Consider the following 16,393-nt stretch of genomic DNA (forward strand, 5'->3'; position numbering starts at 1 on the left):
GCCACAGAAGACTCGATATTATTGGCATAGCAAGTTCTGCTCTTCTCCTTTCAAAACTTGCTAAAAGCTGTATTTAAAAGAACAGATTGGCCGGGGTAATTCACACCCTTCAATGCCAGCTTAATGTTTAGGTTAGTGGGAATCACAGAGGAATTAGGGATGGAAACTTCTTTGCTGGTGGTAGAAGCGGTCTGGTGAATTTTTAGAGAGAAGAGGCCGTCGATGTTTGAATGTAGAAAATTGTTCTGGCTGTAGCCTGCAGTATGGACTTGTTGGTGTGTGTAGCTCCCAGTGTTCTGACAGCGCGACGTTTTGGGGAAGCATGTGATTCAGCAGCTACCAGTGGGCTTCGTGCGGCGGAGATTTTGTGGCTGTTAGCGGAGTTGATAACAGAGGGTCGTTAAGAGAAGCCTGCATGCAGTAGGCAAAGGAGTAATGTTTGCCGGCGGGGGACGTGCGGCGATTAACTTGTGCGGTAGTGAAAAGGAGTTAAAAAGAAGGAAGTGTGCGGATGCGGAAAGAATGGAATAATTGTGGTAGGCTGCCGGCTGAGTAGTTTGGTGAATGTTTGGTGTGGGTCCGGCGTTGCCGATTGGATGGTGGGGCTGCAGTGTGAGTCAGATAAAAAAAAAAAAAAAAAACCAGGAGTAGGATCCAATGGGACTAACTGGCATGTATAGAGGCGTGTAATGCAAAAGGGCTGTTTTTGGTAGCATCTCTCGCTTACGGCCATACCACCCTGAACACGCCCGATCTCGTCTGATCTCGGAAGCCAAGCAGGGTAGGGTCTGGTTAGTACTTGGATGGGAGACCTCCTGGGAATACCAGGTGCTGTAAGCTTTTCTCACTTTTACTTTATACAGGGGGCGCTCCACTTCACGATTAATTTAAATCTATCACTCCCCTTCCATTTTACTATTTTATATATATATATTTTTTTTCTCTCTTTCATAAAGGCAGCTTTCAGAAACCGTTTTACTCTAAATACTGCCTGGCAATTCTAGGTGCTGTAAGCTGTTCGTGCCTTTATTCCACCAGGACGCGATCTTCTCACAAACTTGAAGACTGTCACTCCCCATTCACGTTTTACAACTTATTGTTAATGATAAAGAGACAGCTTTTTACACACAGTTTTAAACAAAGTACTGATATAATTCCTCTTCAACTCACCGCTTTGTTTTCTATGCAAAAACCACTTCACCATAGAAGACTCGATATTATTGGCATAGCAAGGTCTGCTCTTCTCCTCCTTTCAAAACTCGCTAAAAGCTGTATTTAAAAGAGCAGGCTGGCCGGGGTAATTCACACCCTTCAATGCCAGCTTAATGTTTAGGTTGGTGGGAATCACAGAGGAATTAGGGATGGAAACTTCTTTGCTGGTGGTAGAAGCGTTCTGGTGAATTTTTAGAGAGAAGAGGCCGTCGATGTTTGAATGTAGAAAATTGTTCTGGCTGCAGCCTGCAGTATGGACTTGTTGGCGTGTGTAGCTCCCAGTGTTCTGACAGCGCGACGTTTTGGGGAAGCATGTGATTCAACAGCTACCAGTGGGCTTCGTGCGGCGGAGATTTTGTGGCTGTTAGCGGAGTTGATAACAGAGGGTCGTTAAGAGATGCCTGCATGCGGTAGGCAAAGGAGTAATGTTTGCTGGCGGGGGACGTGCGGCGATTAACCTGTGCGGTAGTGAAAAGGAGTTAAAGAGAAGGAAGTGTGCGGATGCGGAAAGAATGGAATAATTGTGGTAGGCTGCCGGCTGAGTAGTTTGGTGAATGTTTGGTGTGGGTCTGGCGCTGCCGATTGGATGGTGGGGCTGCAGTGTGAGTCAGATAAAAAAAAAAAAACAGGTGTAGGATCCAATGGGACTAACTGGCATGTATAGACGCGTGTAATGCAAAAGAGCTGTTTTTGGTAGTGTCTCTCGCTTACGGCCGTACCACCCTGAACACACCCGATCTCGTCCGATCTCGGTAAGCTAAGCAGGGTAAGGTCTGGTTAGTACTTGGAAGGAAGACCACCTGGGAATACCAGGTGCCGTAAGCTTTTCTCACTTTTACTTTATACAGGGGGCGCTCCACTTCACGATTAATTTAAATCTATCACTCCCCTTCTATTTTACTATTTTATATATATATATTTTTTTTCTCTCTTTCATAAAGGCAGCTTTTAGAAACCGTTTTACTCTAAATACTGCCTGGCAATTCTAGGTGCTGTAAGCTGTTCGTGCCTTTATTCCACCAGGACGCGATCTTCTCACAAACTTGAAGACTGTCACTCCCCATTCACGTTTTACAACTTATTGTTAATGATAAAGAGACAGCTTTTTACACACAGTTTTAAACAAAGTACTGATATAATTCCTCTTCAACTCACCGCTTTGTTTTCTATGCAAAAACCACTTCACCATAGAAGACTCGATATTATTGGCATAGCAAGGTCTGCTCTTCTCCTCCTTTCAAAACTCGCTAAAAGCTGTATTTAAAAGAGCAGGCTGGCCGGGGTAATTCACATCCTTCAATGCCAGATTAATGTTTAGGTTGGTGGGAATCACAGAGGAATTAGGGATGGAAACTTCTTTGCTGGTGGTAGAAGCGTTCAGGTGAATTTTTAGAGAGAAGAGGCCGTCGATGTTTGAATGTAGAAAATTGTTCTGGCTGCAGCCTGCAGTATGGACTTGTTGGCGTGTGTAGCTCCCAGTGTTCTGACAGCGCGACGTTTTGGGGAAGCATGTGATTCAACAGCTACCAGTGGGCTTCGTGCGGCGGAGATTTTGTGGCTGTTAGCGGAGTTGATAACAGAGGGTCGTTAAGAGAAGCCTGCATGCGGTAGGCAAAGGAGTAATGTTTGCTGGCGGGGGACGTGCGGCGATTAACCTGTGCGGTAGTGAAAAGGAGTTAAAGAGAAGGAAGTGTGCGGATGCGGAAAGAATGGAATAATTGTGGTAGGCTGCCGGCTGAGTAGTTTGGTGAATGTTTGGTGTGGGTCCGGCGCTGCCAATTGGATGGTGGGGCTGCAGTGTGAGTCAGATAAAAAAAAAAAACAGGAGTAGGATCCAATGGGACTAACTGGCATGTATAGAGGCGTGTAATGCAAAAGGGCTGTTTTTGTTCGCGGCTCTCGTTTATGGCCATACCACCCTGAACACGCCCGATCTCGTCTGATCTCGGAAGCTAAGTGGGGTAGGGTCTGGTTAGTACTTGGATGGGTGACTGCCTGGGAATACCACGTGCTGTAAGCTTTTCTCACTTTTACTTTATACAGGGGGCACTCCACCTCACGATTAATTTAAATCTATCACTCCCCTTACTATTTTATATATTTCTTTTTTCTCTCATTCATAAAGGCAGCTTTTACACACGTTTTACTCTAAATACTGTCTGGTAATTCTAGGTGCTGTAAGCTGTTCGTGCCTTTATTCCACCAGGGCGCGATCTTCTCACAAACTTGAAGACTGTCACTCCCCATTCACGTTTTACAACTTATTGTTAATGATAAAGAGACAGCTTTTTACACACAGTTTTAAACAAAGTACTGATATAATTCCTCTTCAACTCATCGCTTTGTTTTCTATGCAAAAACCACTTCACCACAGAAGACTCGATATTATTGGCATAGCAAGTTCTGCTCTTCTCCTCCTTTCAAAACTTGCTAAAAGCTGTATTTAAAAGAGCAGGTTGGCCGGGGTAATTCACACCCTTCAATGCCAGCTTAATGTTTAGGTTAGTGGGAATCACAGAGGAATTAGGGATGGAAACTTCTTTGCTGGTGGTAGAAGCGGTCTGGTGAATTTTTAGAGAGAAGAGGCCGTCGATGTTTGAATGTAGAAAATTGTTCTGGCTGCAGCCTGCAGTATGGACTTGTTGGTGTGTGTAGCTCCCAGTGTTCTGACAGCACGACGTTTTGGGGAAGCATGTGATTCAGCAGCTACCAGTGGGCTTCGTGCGGCGGAGATTTTGTGGCTGTTAGCGGAGTTGATAACAGAGGGTCGTTAAGAGAAGCCTGCATGCAGTAGGCAAAGGAGTAATGTTTGCCGGCGGGGGACGTGCGGCGATTAACCTGTGCGGTAGTGAAAAGGAGTTAAAAAGAAGGAAGTGTGCGGATGCGGAAAGAATGGAATAATTGTGGTAGGCTGCCGGCTGAGTAGTTTGGTGAATGTTTGGTGTGGGTCCGGCGCTGCCGATTGGATGGTGGGGCTGCAGTGTGAGTCAGATAAAAAAAAAAAAAAAAACCAGGAGTAGGATCCAATGGGACTAACTGGCATGTATAGACGCGTGTAATGCAAAAGGGCTGTTTTTGGTAGCATTTCTCGCTTACGGCCATACCACCCTGAACACGCCCGATCTCGTCTGATCTTGGAAGCTAAGCAGGGTAGAGTCTGGTTAGTACTTGGATGGGAGACCACCTGGGAATACCTGGTGCTGTAAACTTTTCTCACTTTTACTTTATACAGGGGGCGCTCCACTTCACGATTAATTTAAATCTATCACTCCCCTTCCATTTTACTATTTTATATATTTCTTTTTTCTCTCATTCATAAAGGCAGCTTTTACACACCGTTTTACTCTAAATACTGCCTGGTAATTCTAGCTGCTGTAAGCTGTTCGTGCCTTTATTCCACCAGGGCGCGATCTTCTCACAAACTTGAAGACTGTCACTCCCCATTCAAGTTTTACAACTTATTGTTAATAACAAAGAGACAGCTTTTTACACACAGTTTTAAACAAAGTACTGATATAATTACTCTTCAACTCATCGCTTTGTTTTCTATGCAAAAACCACTTCACCACAGAAGACTCGATATTATTGGCATAGCAAGTTCTGCTCTTCTCCTCCTTTCAAAACTTGCTAAAAGCTGTATTTAAAAGAGCAGGTTGGCCGGGGTAATTCACACCCTTCAATGCCAGCTTAATGTTTAGGTTAGTGGGAATCACAGAGGAATTAGGGATGGAAACTTCTTTGCTGGTGGTAGAAGCGGTCTGGTGAATTTTTAGAGAGAAGAGGCCGTCGATGTTTGAATGTAGAAAATTGTTCTGGCTGCAGCCTGCAGTATGGACTTGTTGGTGTGTGTAGCTCCCAGTGTTCTGACAGCACGACGTTTTGGGGAAGCATGTGATTCAGCAGCTACCAGTGGGCTTCGTGCGGCGGAGATTTTGTGGCTGTTAGCGGAGTTGATAACAGAGGGTCGTTAAGAGAAGCCTGCATGCAGTAGGCAAAGGAGTAATGTTTGCCGGCGGGGGACGTGCGGCGATTAACCTGTGCGGTAGTGAAAAGGAGTTAAAAAGAAGGAAGTGTGCGGATGCGGAAAGAATGGAATAATTGTGGTAGGCTGCCGGCTGAGTAGTTTGGTGAATGTTTGGTGTGGGTCCGGCGCTGCCGATTGGATGGTGGGGCTGCAGTGTGAGTCAGATAAAAAAAAAAAAAAAAACCAGGAGTAGGATCCAATGGGACTAACTGGCATGTATAGACGCGTGTAATGCAAAAGGGCTGTTTTTGGTAGCATCTCTCGCTTACGGCCATACCACCCTGAACACGCCCGATCTCGTCTGATCTCGGAAGCTAAGCAGGGTAGGGTCTGGTTAGTACTTGGATGGGAGACCACCTGGGAATACCTGGTGCTGTAAACTTTTCTCACTTTTACTTTATACAGGGGGCGCTCCACTTCACGATTAATTTAAATCTATCACTCCCCTTCCATTTTACTATTTTATATATATATATATATATATTTTTTTTTTTCTCTCATTCATAAAGGCAGCTTTTAGAAACCGTTTTACTCTAAATACTTCCTGGTAATTCTAGGTGCTGTAAGCTGTTCGTGCCTTTATTCCACCAGGGCGCGATCTTCTCACAAACTTGAAGACTGTCACTCCCCATTCACGTTTTACAACTTATTGTTGATGATAAAGAGACAGCTTTTTACACACAGTTTTAAACAAAGTACTGATATTATTCCTCTTCAACTGACCGCTTTGTTTTCTATGCAAAAACCACTTCGCCACAGAAGACTCGATTTTATTGGCATAGCAAGTTCTGCTCTTCTCCTTTCAAAACTTGCTAAAAGCTGTATTTAAAAGAACAGATTGGCCGGGGTAATTCACACCCTTCAATGCCAGCTTAATGTTTGGGTTAGTGGGAGTCACAGAGGAATTAGGGATGGAAACTTCTTTGCTGGTGGTAGAAGCGGTCTGGTGAATTTTTAGAGAGAAGAGGCCGTCGATGTTTGAATGTAGAAAATTGTTCTGGCTGCAGCCTGCAGTATAGACTTGTTGGTGTGTGTAGCTCCCAGTGTTCTGACAGCATGACGTTTTGGGGAAGCATGTGATTCAGCAGCTACCAGTGGGTTTCGTGCGGCGGAGATTTTGTGGCTGTTAGCGGAGTTGATAACAGAGGGTCGTTAAGAGAAGCCTGCATGCAGTAGGCAAAGGAGTAATGTTTGCCGGCGGGGGACGTGCGGCGATTAACCTGTGCGGTAGTGAAAAGGAGTTAAAAAGAAGGAAGTGTGCGGATGCGGAAAGAATGGAATAATTGTGGTAGGCTGCTGGCTGAGTAGTTTGGTGAATGTTTGGTGTGGGTCCGGCGCTGCCGATTGGATGGTGGGGCTGCAGTGTGAGTCAGATAAAAAAAAAAAAACAACATTAGTAGGATCCAATGGGACCAACTGGCATGTATAGAGGCGTGTAATGCAAACGGGCTGTTTTTGGTAGCATCTCTCGCTTACGGCCATACCACCCTGAACACGCCTGATCTCGTCTGATCTCGGAAGCTAAGCAGCGTAGGGTCTGGTTAGTACTTGGATGGGAGACCACCTGGGAATTCCAGGTGCTGTAAGCTTTTCTCACTTTTACTTTAAACGGGGGGCGCTCCACTTCACGATTAATTTAAATCTAGCACTCCCCTTCCATTTTACTATTTTATATATATATATTTTTTCTCTCTTTCATAAAGCCAGCTTATAGAAACCGTTTTACTCTAAATACTTCCTGGTAATTCTAGGTGCTGTAAGCTGTTCGTGCCTTTATTCCACCAGGGCGCGATCTTCTCACAAACTTGAAGACTGTCACTCCCCATTCACGTTTTACAACTTATTGTTAATGATAAAGAGACAGCTTTTTACACACAGTTTTAAACAAAGTACTGATATTATTCCTCTTCAACTGACCGCTTTGTTTTCTATGCAAAAACCACTTCGCCACAGAAGACTCGATATTATTGGCATAGCAAGTTCTGCTCTTCTCCTTTCAAAACTTACTAAAAGCTGTATTTAAAAGAACAGATTGGCCGGGGTAATTCACACCCTTCAATGCCAGCTTAATGTTTAGGTTAGTGGGAATCACAGAGGAATTAGGGATGGAAACTTCTTTGCTGGTGGTAGAAGCGGTCTGGTGAATTTTTAGAGAGAAAAGGCCGTCGATGTTTGAATGTAGAAAATTGTTCTGGCTGTAGCCTGCAGTATGGACTTGTTGGTGTGTGTAGCTCCCAGTGTTCTGACAGCGTGACATTTTGGGGAAGCATGTGATTCAACAGCAACCAGTGGGCTTCGTGCGGCGGAGATTTTGTGGCTGTTAGCGGAGTTGATAACAGAGGGTCGTTAAGAGAAGCCTGCATACGGTAGGCAAAGGAGTAATGTTTGCCGGCGGGGGACATGCGGCGATTAACCTGTGAGGTAGTGAAAAGGACTTAAAGAGAAGGAAGTGTGCGGATGCGGAAAGAATGGAATAATTGTGGTAGGCTGCCGGCTGAGTAGTTTGGTGAATGTTTGGTGTGGGTCCGGCGCTGCCGATTGGATGGTGGTGCTGCAGTGTGAGTCAGATAAAAAAAAAAAAAAAACCAGGAGTAGGATCCAATGGGACTAACTGGCATGTAGAGACGCGTGTAATGCAAAAGGGCTGTTTTTGGTAGCATCTCTCGCTTACGGCCATACCACCCTGAACACGCCCGATCTCGTCTGATCTCGGAAGCTAAGTAGGGTAGGGTATGGTTAGTACTTGGATGGGAGACCACCTGGGAATACCAGGTGCTGTAAGCTTTTCTCACTTTTACTTTATACAGGGGGCGCTCCACTTCACGATTAATTTAAATCTATCACTCCCCTTCCATTTTACTATTTTATATATATATATTTTTTTTTTCTCTCATTCATAAAGGCAGCTTTTAGAAACCGTTTTACTCTAAATACTTCCTGGTAATTCTAGGTGCTGTAAGCTGTTCGTGCCTTTATTCCACCAGGGCGCGATCTTCTCACAAACTTGAAGACTGTCACTCCCCATTCACGTTTTACAACTTATTGTTAATGATAAAGAGACAGCTTTTTACACACAGTTTTAAACAAAGTACTGATATTATTCCTCTTCAACTGACCGCTTTGTTTTCTATGCAAAAACCACTTCGCCACAGAAGACTCGATATTATTGGCATAGCAAGTTCTGCTCTTCTCCTTTCAAAACTTGCTAAAAGCTGTATTTAAAAGAACAGATTGGCCGGGGTAATTCACACCCTTCAATGCCAGCTTAATGTTTAGGTTAGTGGGAATCACAGAGGAATTAGGGATGGAAACTTCTTTGCTGGTGGTAGAAGCGGTCTGGTGAATTTTTAGAGAGAAGAGGCCGTCGATGTTTGAATGTAGAAAATTGTTCTGGCTGCAGCCTGCAGTATGGACTTGTTGGTGTGTGTAGCTCCCAGTGTTCTGACAGCGCGACGTTTTGGGGAAGCATGTGATTCAGCAGCTACCAGTGGGCTTCGTGCGGCGGAGATTTTGTGGCTGTTAGCGGAGTTGATAACAGAGGGTCGTTAAGAGAAGCCTGCATGCAGTAGGCAAAGGAGTAATGTTTGCCGGCGGGGGACGTGCGGCGATTAACCTGTGCGGTAGTGAAAAGGAGTTAAAAAGAAGGAAGTGTGCGGATGCGGAAAGAATGGAATAATTGTGGTAGGCTGCCGGCTGAGTAGTTTGGTGAATGTTTGGTGTGGGTCCGGCGCTGCCGATTGGATGGTGGGGCTGCAGTGTGAGTCAGATAAAAAAAAAAAAAAAAACCAGGAGTAGGATCCAATGGGACTAACTGGCATGTATAGAGGCGTGTAATGCAAAAGGGCTGTTTTTGGTAGCATCTCTCGCTTACGGCCATACCACCCTGAACACGCCCGATCTCGTCTGATCTCGGAAGCCAAGCAGGGTAGGGTCTGGTTAGTACTTGGATGGGAGACCTCCTGGGAATACCAGGTGCTGTAAGCCTTTCTCACTTTTACTTTATACAGGGGGCGCACCACTTCACGATTAATTTAAATCTATCACTCCCCTTCCATTTTACTATTTTATATATATATATTTTTTTTTCTCTCATTCATAAAGGCAGCTTTTAGAAACCGTTTTACTCTAAATACTTCCTGGTAATTCTAGGTGCTGTAAGCTGTTCGTGCCTTTATTCCACCAGGGCGCGATCTTCTCACAAACTTGAAGACGGTCACTCCCCATTCACGTTTTACAACTTATTGTTAATGATAAAGAGACAGCTTTTTACACACAGTTTTAAACAAAGTACTGATATTATTCCTCTTCAACTCACCGCTTTGTTTTCTATGCAAAAACCACTTCGCCACAGAAGACTCGATATTATTGGCATAGCAAGTTCTGCTCTTCTCCTTTCAAAACGTGCTAAAAGCTGTATTTAAAAGAACAGATTGGCGGGGGTAATTCACACCCTTCAATGCCAGCTTAATATTTAGGTTAGTGGGAATCACAGAGGAATTAGGGATGGAAACTTCTTTGCTGGTGGTAGAAGCGGTCTGGTGAATTTTTAGAGAGAAGAGGCCGTCGATGTTTGAATGTAGAAAATTGTTCTGGCTGCAGCCTGCAGTATGGACTTGTTGGTGTGTGTAGCTCCCAGTGTTCTGACAGCGCGACGTTTTGGGGAAGCATGTGATTCAGCAGCTACCAGTGGGCTTCGTGCGGCGGAGATTTTGTGGCTGTTAGCGGAGTTGATAACAGAGGGTCGTTAAGAGAAGCCTACATGCAGTAGGCAAAGGAGTAATGTTTGCCGGCGGGGGACGTGCGGCGATTAACCTGTGCGGTAGTGAAAAGGAGTTAAAAAGAAGGAAGTGTGCGGATGCGGAAAGAATGGAATAATTGTGGTAGGCTGCCGGCTGAGTAGTTTGGTGAATGTTTGGTGTGGGTCCGGCGCTGCCGATTGGATGGTGGGGCTGCAGTGTGAGTCAGATAAAAAAAAAAAAACCAGGAGTAGGATCCAATGGGACTAACTGGCATGTATAGAGGCGTGTAATGCAAAAGGGCTGTTTTTGGTAGTTTTTCTCGCTCACGGCCATACCACCCTGAACACGCCCGATCTCGTCTGATCTTGGAAGCTAAGCAGGGTAGGGTCTGGTTAGTACTTGGATGGGAAACCACCTGGGAATACCAGGTGCTGTAAGCTTTTCTCACTTTTACTTTATACAGGGGGCGCTCCACTTCACGATTAATTTAAATCTATCACTCCCCTTCCATTTTACTATTTTATATATATATATATATTTTTGTCTCATTCATAAAGGCAGCTTTTAGAAACCGTTTTACTCTAAATACTTCCTGGTAATTCTAGGTGCTGTAAGCTGTTCGTGCCTTTATTCCACCAGGGCGCGATCTTCTCACCAACTTGAAGACTGTCACTCCCCATTCACGTTTTACAACTTATTGTTAATGATAAAGAGACAGCTTTTTACACACAGTTTTAAACAAAGTACTGATATTATTCCTCTTCAACTGACCGCTTTGTTTTCTATGCAAAAACCACTTCGCCACAGAAGACTCGATATTATTGGCATAGCAAGTTCTGCTCTTCTCCTTTCAAAACTTGCTAAAAGCTGTATTTAAAAGAGCAGGTTGGCCGGGGTAATTCACGCCCTTCAATGCCAACTTAATGTTTAGGTTAGTGGGAATCACAGAGGAATTAGGGATGGAAACTTCTTTGCTGGTGGTAGAAGCGGTCTGGTGAATTTTTAGAGAGATGAGGCCGTCGATGTTTCAATGTAGAAAATTGTTCTGGCTGCAGCCTGCAGTATGGACTTGTTGGTGTGTGTAGCTCCCAGTGTTCTGACAGCGCAATGTTTTGGGGAAGCATGTGATTCAGCAGCTACCAGTGGGCTTCGTGCAGCGGAGATTTTGTGGCTGTTAGCGGAGTTGATAACAGAGGGTCGTTAAGAGAAGCCTGCATGCGGTAGGCAAAGGAGTAATGTTTGCCGGAGGGGGACATGCGGCGATTAACCTGTGCGGTAGTGAAAAGGACTTAAAGAGAAGGAAGTGTGTGGATGCGGAAAGAATGGAATAATTGTGGTAGGCTGCCAGCTGAGTAGTTTGGTGAATGTTTGGTGTGGGTCCAGCACTGCCGATTGGATGGTGGGGCTGCAGTGTGAGTCAGATAAAAAAAAAAAAAAAACCAGGAGTAGGATACAATGGGACTAACTGGCATGTATAGAGGCGTGTAACACAAAAGGGCTGTTTTTGTTAGCAGCTCTTGCTTACGGCCATACCACCCTAAACACGCCCGATCTCGTCTGATCTCGGAAGCTAAGCAAGGTAGGGTCTGGTTAGTACTTGGATGGGAGGCCACCTGGGAATACCAGGTGCTGTAAGCTTTTCTCACTTTTACTTTATACAGGGGGCGCTCCACTTCACGATTAATTTAAATCTATCACTCCCCTTCCATTTTACTATTTTATATATATATTTTTTTTTCTCTCATTCATAAAGGCAGCTTTTAGAAACCGTTTTACTCTAAATACTGCCTGGTAATTCTAGCTGCTGTAAGCTGTTCGTGCCTTTATTCCACCAGGGCGCGATCTTCTCACAAACTTGAAGACTGTCACTCCCCATTCAAGTTTTACAACTTATTGTTAATAACAAAGAGACAGCTTTTTACACACAGTTTTAAACAAAGTACTGATATAATTCCTCTTCAACTCACCGCTTTGTTTTCTATGCAAAAACCACTTCACCACAGAAGACTCGATATTATTGGCATAGCAAGTTCTGCTCTTCTCCTTTCAAAACTTGCTAAAAGCTGTATTTAAAAGAACAGATTGGCCGGGGTAATTCACACCCTTCAATGCCAGCTTAATGTTTAGGTTAGTGGGAATCACAGAGGAATTAGGGATGGAAACTTCTTTGCTGGTGGTAGAAGCGGTCTGGTGAATTTTTAGAGAGAAGAGGCCGCCGATGTTTGAATGTAGAAAATTGTTCTGGCTGCAGCCTGCAGTATGGACTTGATGGCGTGTGTAGCTCCCAGTGTTCTGACAGCGCGACGTTTTGGGGAAGCATGTGATTCAACAGCTACCAGTGGGCTTCGTGCGGCGGAGATTTTGTGGCTGTTAGCGGAGTTGATAACAGAGGGTCGTTAAGAGAAGCCTGCATGCGGTAGGCAAAGGAGTAATGTTTGCTGGCGGGGGACGTGCGGCGATTAACCTGTGCGGTAGTGAAAAGGAGTTAAAGAGAAGGAAGTGTGCGGATGCGGAAAGAATGGAATAATTGTGGTAGGCTGCCGGCTGAGTAGTTTGGTGAATGTTTGGTGTGGGTCCGGCGCTGCCAATTGGATGGTGGGGCTGCAGTGTGAGTCAGATAAAAAAAAAAAAACAGGTGTAGGATCCAATGGGACTAACTGGCATGTATAGACGCGTGTAATGCAAAAGAGCTGTTTTTGGTAGTGTCTCTCGCTTACGGCCGTACCACCCTGAACACACCCGATCTCGTCCGATCTCGGTAAGCTAAGCAGGGTAAGGTCTGGTTAGTACTTGGAAGGAAGACCACCTGGAAATACCAGGTGCCGTAAGCTTTTCTCACTTTTACTTTATACAGGGGGCGCTCCACTTCACGATTAATTTAAATCTATCACTCCCCTTCCATTTTACTATTTTATATATATATATTTTTTTTCTCTCTTTCATAAAGGCAGCTTTTAGAAACCGTTTTACTCTAAATACTGCCTGGCAATTCTAGGTGCTGTAAGCTGTTCGTGCCTTTATTCCACCAGGACGCGATCTTCTCACAAACTTGAAGACTGTCACTCCCCATTCACGTTTTACAACTTATTGTTAATGATAAAGAGACAGCTTTTTACACACAGTTTTAAACAAAGTACTGATATAATTCCTCTTCAACTCACCGCTTTGTTTTCTATGCAAAAACCACTTCACCATAGAAGACTCGATATTATTGGCATAGCAAGGTCTGCTCTTCTCCTCCTTTCAAAACTCGCTAAAAGCTGTATTTAAAAGAGCAGGCTGGCCGGGGTAATTCACATCCTTCAATGCCAGATTAATGTTTAGGTTGGTGGGAATCACAGAGGAATTAGGGATGGAAACTTCTTTGCTGGTTGTAGAAGCGTTCTGGTGAATTTTTAGAGAGAAGAGGCCGTCGATGTTTGAATGTAGAAAATTGTTCTGGCTGCAGCCTGCAGTATGGACTTGTTGGCGTGTGTAGCTCCCAGTGTTCTGACAGCGCGACGTTTTGGGGAAGCATGTGATTCAACAGCTACCAGTGGGCTTCGTGCGGCGGAGATTTTGTGGCTGTTAGCGGAGTTGATAACAGAGGGTCGTTAAGAGAAGCCTGCATGCGGTAGGCAAAGGAGTAATGTTTGCTGGCGGGGGACGTGCGGCGATTAACCTGTGCGGTAGTGAAAAGGAGTTAAAGAGAAGGAAGTGTGCGGATGCGGAAAGAATGGAATAATTGTGGTAGGCTGCCGGCTGAGTAGTTTGGTGAATGTTTGGTGTGGGTCCGGCGCTGCCAATTGGCTGGTGGGGCTGCAGTGTGAGTCAGATAAAAAAAAAAAACAGGAGTAGGATCCAATGGGACTAACTGGCATGTATAGAGGCGTGTAATGCAAAAGGGCTGTTTTTGTTCGCGGCTCTCGTTTATGGCCATACCACCCTGAACACGCCCGATCTCGTCTGATCTCGGAAGCTAAGTGGGGTAGGGTCTGGTTAGTACTTGGATGGGTGACTGCCTGGGAATACCACGTGCTGTAAGCTTTTCTCACTTTTACTTTATACAGGGGGCACTCCACCTCACGATTAATTTAAATCTATCACTCCCCTTACTATTTTATATATTTCTTTTTTCTCTCATTCATTAAGGCAGCTTTTACACACGTTTTACTCTAAATACTGCCTGGTAATTCTAGGTGCTGTAAGCTGTTCGTGCCTTTATTCCACCAGGGCGCGATCTTCTCACAAACTTGAAGACTGTCACTCCCCATTCACGTTTTACAACTTATTGTTAATGATAAAGAGACAGCTTTTTACACACAGTTTTAAACAAAGTACTGATATTATTCCTCCGCTTTGTTTTCTATGCAAAAACCACTTCGCCACAGAAGACTCGATATTATTGGCATAGCAAGTTCTGCTCTTCTCCTTTCAAAACTTGCTAAAAGCTGTATTTAAAAGAACAGATTGGCCGGGGTAATTCACACCCTTCAATGCCAGCTTAATGTTTAGGTTAGTGGGAATCACAAAGGAATTAGGGATGGAAACTTCTTTGCTGGTGGTAGAAGCGGTCTGGTGAATTTTTAGAGAGAAGAGGCCGTCGATGTTTGAATGTAGAAAATTGTTCTGGCTGCAGCCTGCATTATGGACTTGTTGGTGTGTGTAGCTCCCAGTGTTCTGACAGCGTGACGTTTTGGGGAAGCATGTGATTCAGCAGCTACCAGTGGGCTTCGTGCGGCGGAGATTTTGTGGCTGTTAGCGGAGTTAATAACAGAGGGTCGTTAAGAGAAGCCTGCATGCAGTAGGCAAAGGAGTAATGTTTGCCGGCAGGGGACGTGCGGCGATTAACCTGTGCGGTAGTGAAAAGGAGTTAAAAAGAAGGAAGTGTGCGGATGCGGAAAGAATGGAATAATTGTGGTAGGCTGCCGGCTGAGTAGTTTGGTGAATGTTTGGTGTGGGTCCGGCGCTGCCGATTGGATGGTGGTGCTGCAGTGTGAGTCAGATAAAAAAAAAAAAAACAGGAGTAGAATCCAATGGGACTAACTGGCATGTATAGACGCGTGTAATGCAAAAGGGCTGTTTTTGGTAGCGTCTCACGCTTATGGCCATACCACCCTGAACACGCCTGATCTTGGAAGCTAAGCAGGGTAGGGTCTGGTTAGTACATGGATGGGAGACTTCCGGGGAATCCCAGGTGCTGTAAGCTTTTCTCACTTTTACTTTATACAGGGGGCGCTCCACTTCACGATGAATTTAAATCTATCACTCCCCTTCCATTTTACTATTTTATATATATATATTTTTTTTTTCTCTCATTCATAAAGGCAGCTTTTAGAAACCGTTTTACTCTAAATACTTCCTGGTAATTCTAGGTGCTGTAAGCTGTTCGTGCCTTTATTCCACCAGGGCGCGATCTTCTCACAAACTTGAAGACTGTCACTCCCCATTCACGTTTTACAACTTATTGTTAATGATAAAGAGACAGCTTTTTACACACAGTTTTAAACAAAGTACTGACATTATTCCTCTTCAACTGACCGCTTTGTTTTCTATGCAAAAACCACTTTGCCACAGAAGACTCGATATTATTGGCATAGCAAGTTCTGCTCTTCTCCTTTCAAAACTTGCTAAAAGCTGTATTTAAAAGAACAGATTGGCCGGGGTAATTTACACCCTTCAATGCCAGCTTAATGTTTAGGTTAGTGGGAATCACAGAGGAATTAGGGATGGAAACTTCTTTGCTGGTGGTAGAAGCGGTCTGGTGAATTTTTAGAGAGAAGAGGCCGTCGATGTTTGAATGTAGAAAATTGTTCTGGCTGTAGCCTGCAGTATGGACTTGTTGGTGTGTGTAGCTCCCAGTGTTCTGACAGCGCGACGTTTTGGGGAAGCATGTGATTCAGCAGCTACCAGTGGGCTTCGTGCGGCGGAGATTTTGTGGCTGTTAGCGGAGTTGATAACAGAGGGTCGTTAAGAGAAGCCTGCATGCAGTAGGCAAAGGAGTAATGTTTGCCGGCGGGGGACGTGCGGCGATTAACTTGTGCGGTAGTGAAAAGGAGTTAAAAAGAAGGAAGTGTGCGGATGCGGAAAGAATGGAATAATTGTGGTAGGCTGCCGGCTGAGTAGTTTGGTGAATGTTTGGTGTGGGTCCGGCGTTGCCGATTAGATGGTGGGGCTGCAGTGTGAGTCAGATAAAAAAAAAAAAAAACATTAGTAGGATCCAATGGGACCACCTGGCATGTATAGAGGCGTGTAATGCAAAAGGGCTGTTTTTGGTAGCATCTCTCGCTTATGGCCATGCCCGCCTGAACACGCCTGATCTCATCTGATCTCGGAAGCCAATCAGGGTAGGGTCTGATTAGTACTTGGATGGGAGACCTCCTGGGAATACCAGGTGCTGTAAGCTTTTCTCACTTTTACTTTATACAGGGGGCGCTCC

At 44.8% G+C, this 16,393-nt stretch overlaps 11 non-coding genes and 3 pseudogenes across 11 annotated transcripts; all 14 read left to right on the forward strand.

Annotated features, from left to right (window-relative positions):
- Positions 1-721: 721 nt before the first annotated feature.
- LOC125732892 (5S ribosomal RNA) lies at positions 722-840 on the forward strand. Its single transcript, XR_007392256.1, has one exon. It is a non-coding gene; the product is annotated as a 5S ribosomal RNA (ribosomal RNA).
- A 1,077-nt stretch (positions 841-1,917) lies between these two features.
- LOC125731207 (5S ribosomal RNA) lies at positions 1,918-2,037 on the forward strand. Its single transcript, XR_007391488.1, has one exon. It is a non-coding gene; the product is annotated as a 5S ribosomal RNA (ribosomal RNA).
- Positions 2,038-3,113: 1,076 nt separating this feature from the next.
- Positions 3,114-3,232, forward strand: LOC125730966 (5S ribosomal RNA). Its single transcript, XR_007391259.1, has one exon. It is a non-coding gene; the product is annotated as a 5S ribosomal RNA (ribosomal RNA).
- A 1,070-nt stretch (positions 3,233-4,302) lies between these two features.
- LOC125736808 (5S ribosomal RNA) lies at positions 4,303-4,421 on the forward strand. The gene has a single exon (XR_007396076.1). It is a non-coding gene; the product is annotated as a 5S ribosomal RNA (ribosomal RNA).
- A 1,078-nt stretch (positions 4,422-5,499) lies between these two features.
- LOC125733460 (5S ribosomal RNA) lies at positions 5,500-5,618 on the forward strand. Its single transcript, XR_007392805.1, has one exon. It is a non-coding gene; the product is annotated as a 5S ribosomal RNA (ribosomal RNA).
- A 1,088-nt stretch (positions 5,619-6,706) lies between these two features.
- On the forward strand, positions 6,707-6,825 carry LOC125735299 (5S ribosomal RNA). The gene has a single exon (XR_007394596.1). It is a non-coding gene; the product is annotated as a 5S ribosomal RNA (ribosomal RNA).
- A 1,076-nt stretch (positions 6,826-7,901) lies between these two features.
- On the forward strand, positions 7,902-8,020 carry LOC125735289 (5S ribosomal RNA). Its single transcript, XR_007394586.1, has one exon. It is a non-coding gene; the product is annotated as a 5S ribosomal RNA (ribosomal RNA).
- Positions 8,021-9,101: 1,081 nt separating this feature from the next.
- Positions 9,102-9,220, forward strand: LOC125732416 (5S ribosomal RNA). Its single transcript, XR_007391796.1, has one exon. It is a non-coding gene; the product is annotated as a 5S ribosomal RNA (ribosomal RNA).
- A 1,076-nt stretch (positions 9,221-10,296) lies between these two features.
- LOC125735957 (5S ribosomal RNA) lies at positions 10,297-10,415 on the forward strand. The gene has a single exon (XR_007395242.1). It is a non-coding gene; the product is annotated as a 5S ribosomal RNA (ribosomal RNA).
- Positions 10,416-11,494: 1,079 nt separating this feature from the next.
- On the forward strand, positions 11,495-11,613 carry LOC125736267 (5S ribosomal RNA). The gene has a single exon (XR_007395550.1). It is a non-coding gene; the product is annotated as a 5S ribosomal RNA (ribosomal RNA).
- A 1,073-nt stretch (positions 11,614-12,686) lies between these two features.
- On the forward strand, positions 12,687-12,806 carry LOC125731717 (5S ribosomal RNA; annotated as a pseudogene).
- A 1,076-nt stretch (positions 12,807-13,882) lies between these two features.
- Positions 13,883-14,001, forward strand: LOC125730968 (5S ribosomal RNA). The gene has a single exon (XR_007391261.1). It is a non-coding gene; the product is annotated as a 5S ribosomal RNA (ribosomal RNA).
- A 1,053-nt stretch (positions 14,002-15,054) lies between these two features.
- Positions 15,055-15,163, forward strand: LOC125732174 (5S ribosomal RNA; annotated as a pseudogene).
- A 1,078-nt stretch (positions 15,164-16,241) lies between these two features.
- On the forward strand, positions 16,242-16,360 carry LOC125731403 (5S ribosomal RNA; annotated as a pseudogene).
- Positions 16,361-16,393: the final 33 nt, after the last annotated feature.

The sequence above is a fragment of the Brienomyrus brachyistius genome, chromosome 2, assembly GCF_023856365.1.
Source record: "Brienomyrus brachyistius isolate T26 chromosome 2, BBRACH_0.4, whole genome shotgun sequence".
Lineage (NCBI taxonomy): Eukaryota > Metazoa > Chordata > Actinopteri > Osteoglossiformes > Mormyridae > Brienomyrus > Brienomyrus brachyistius.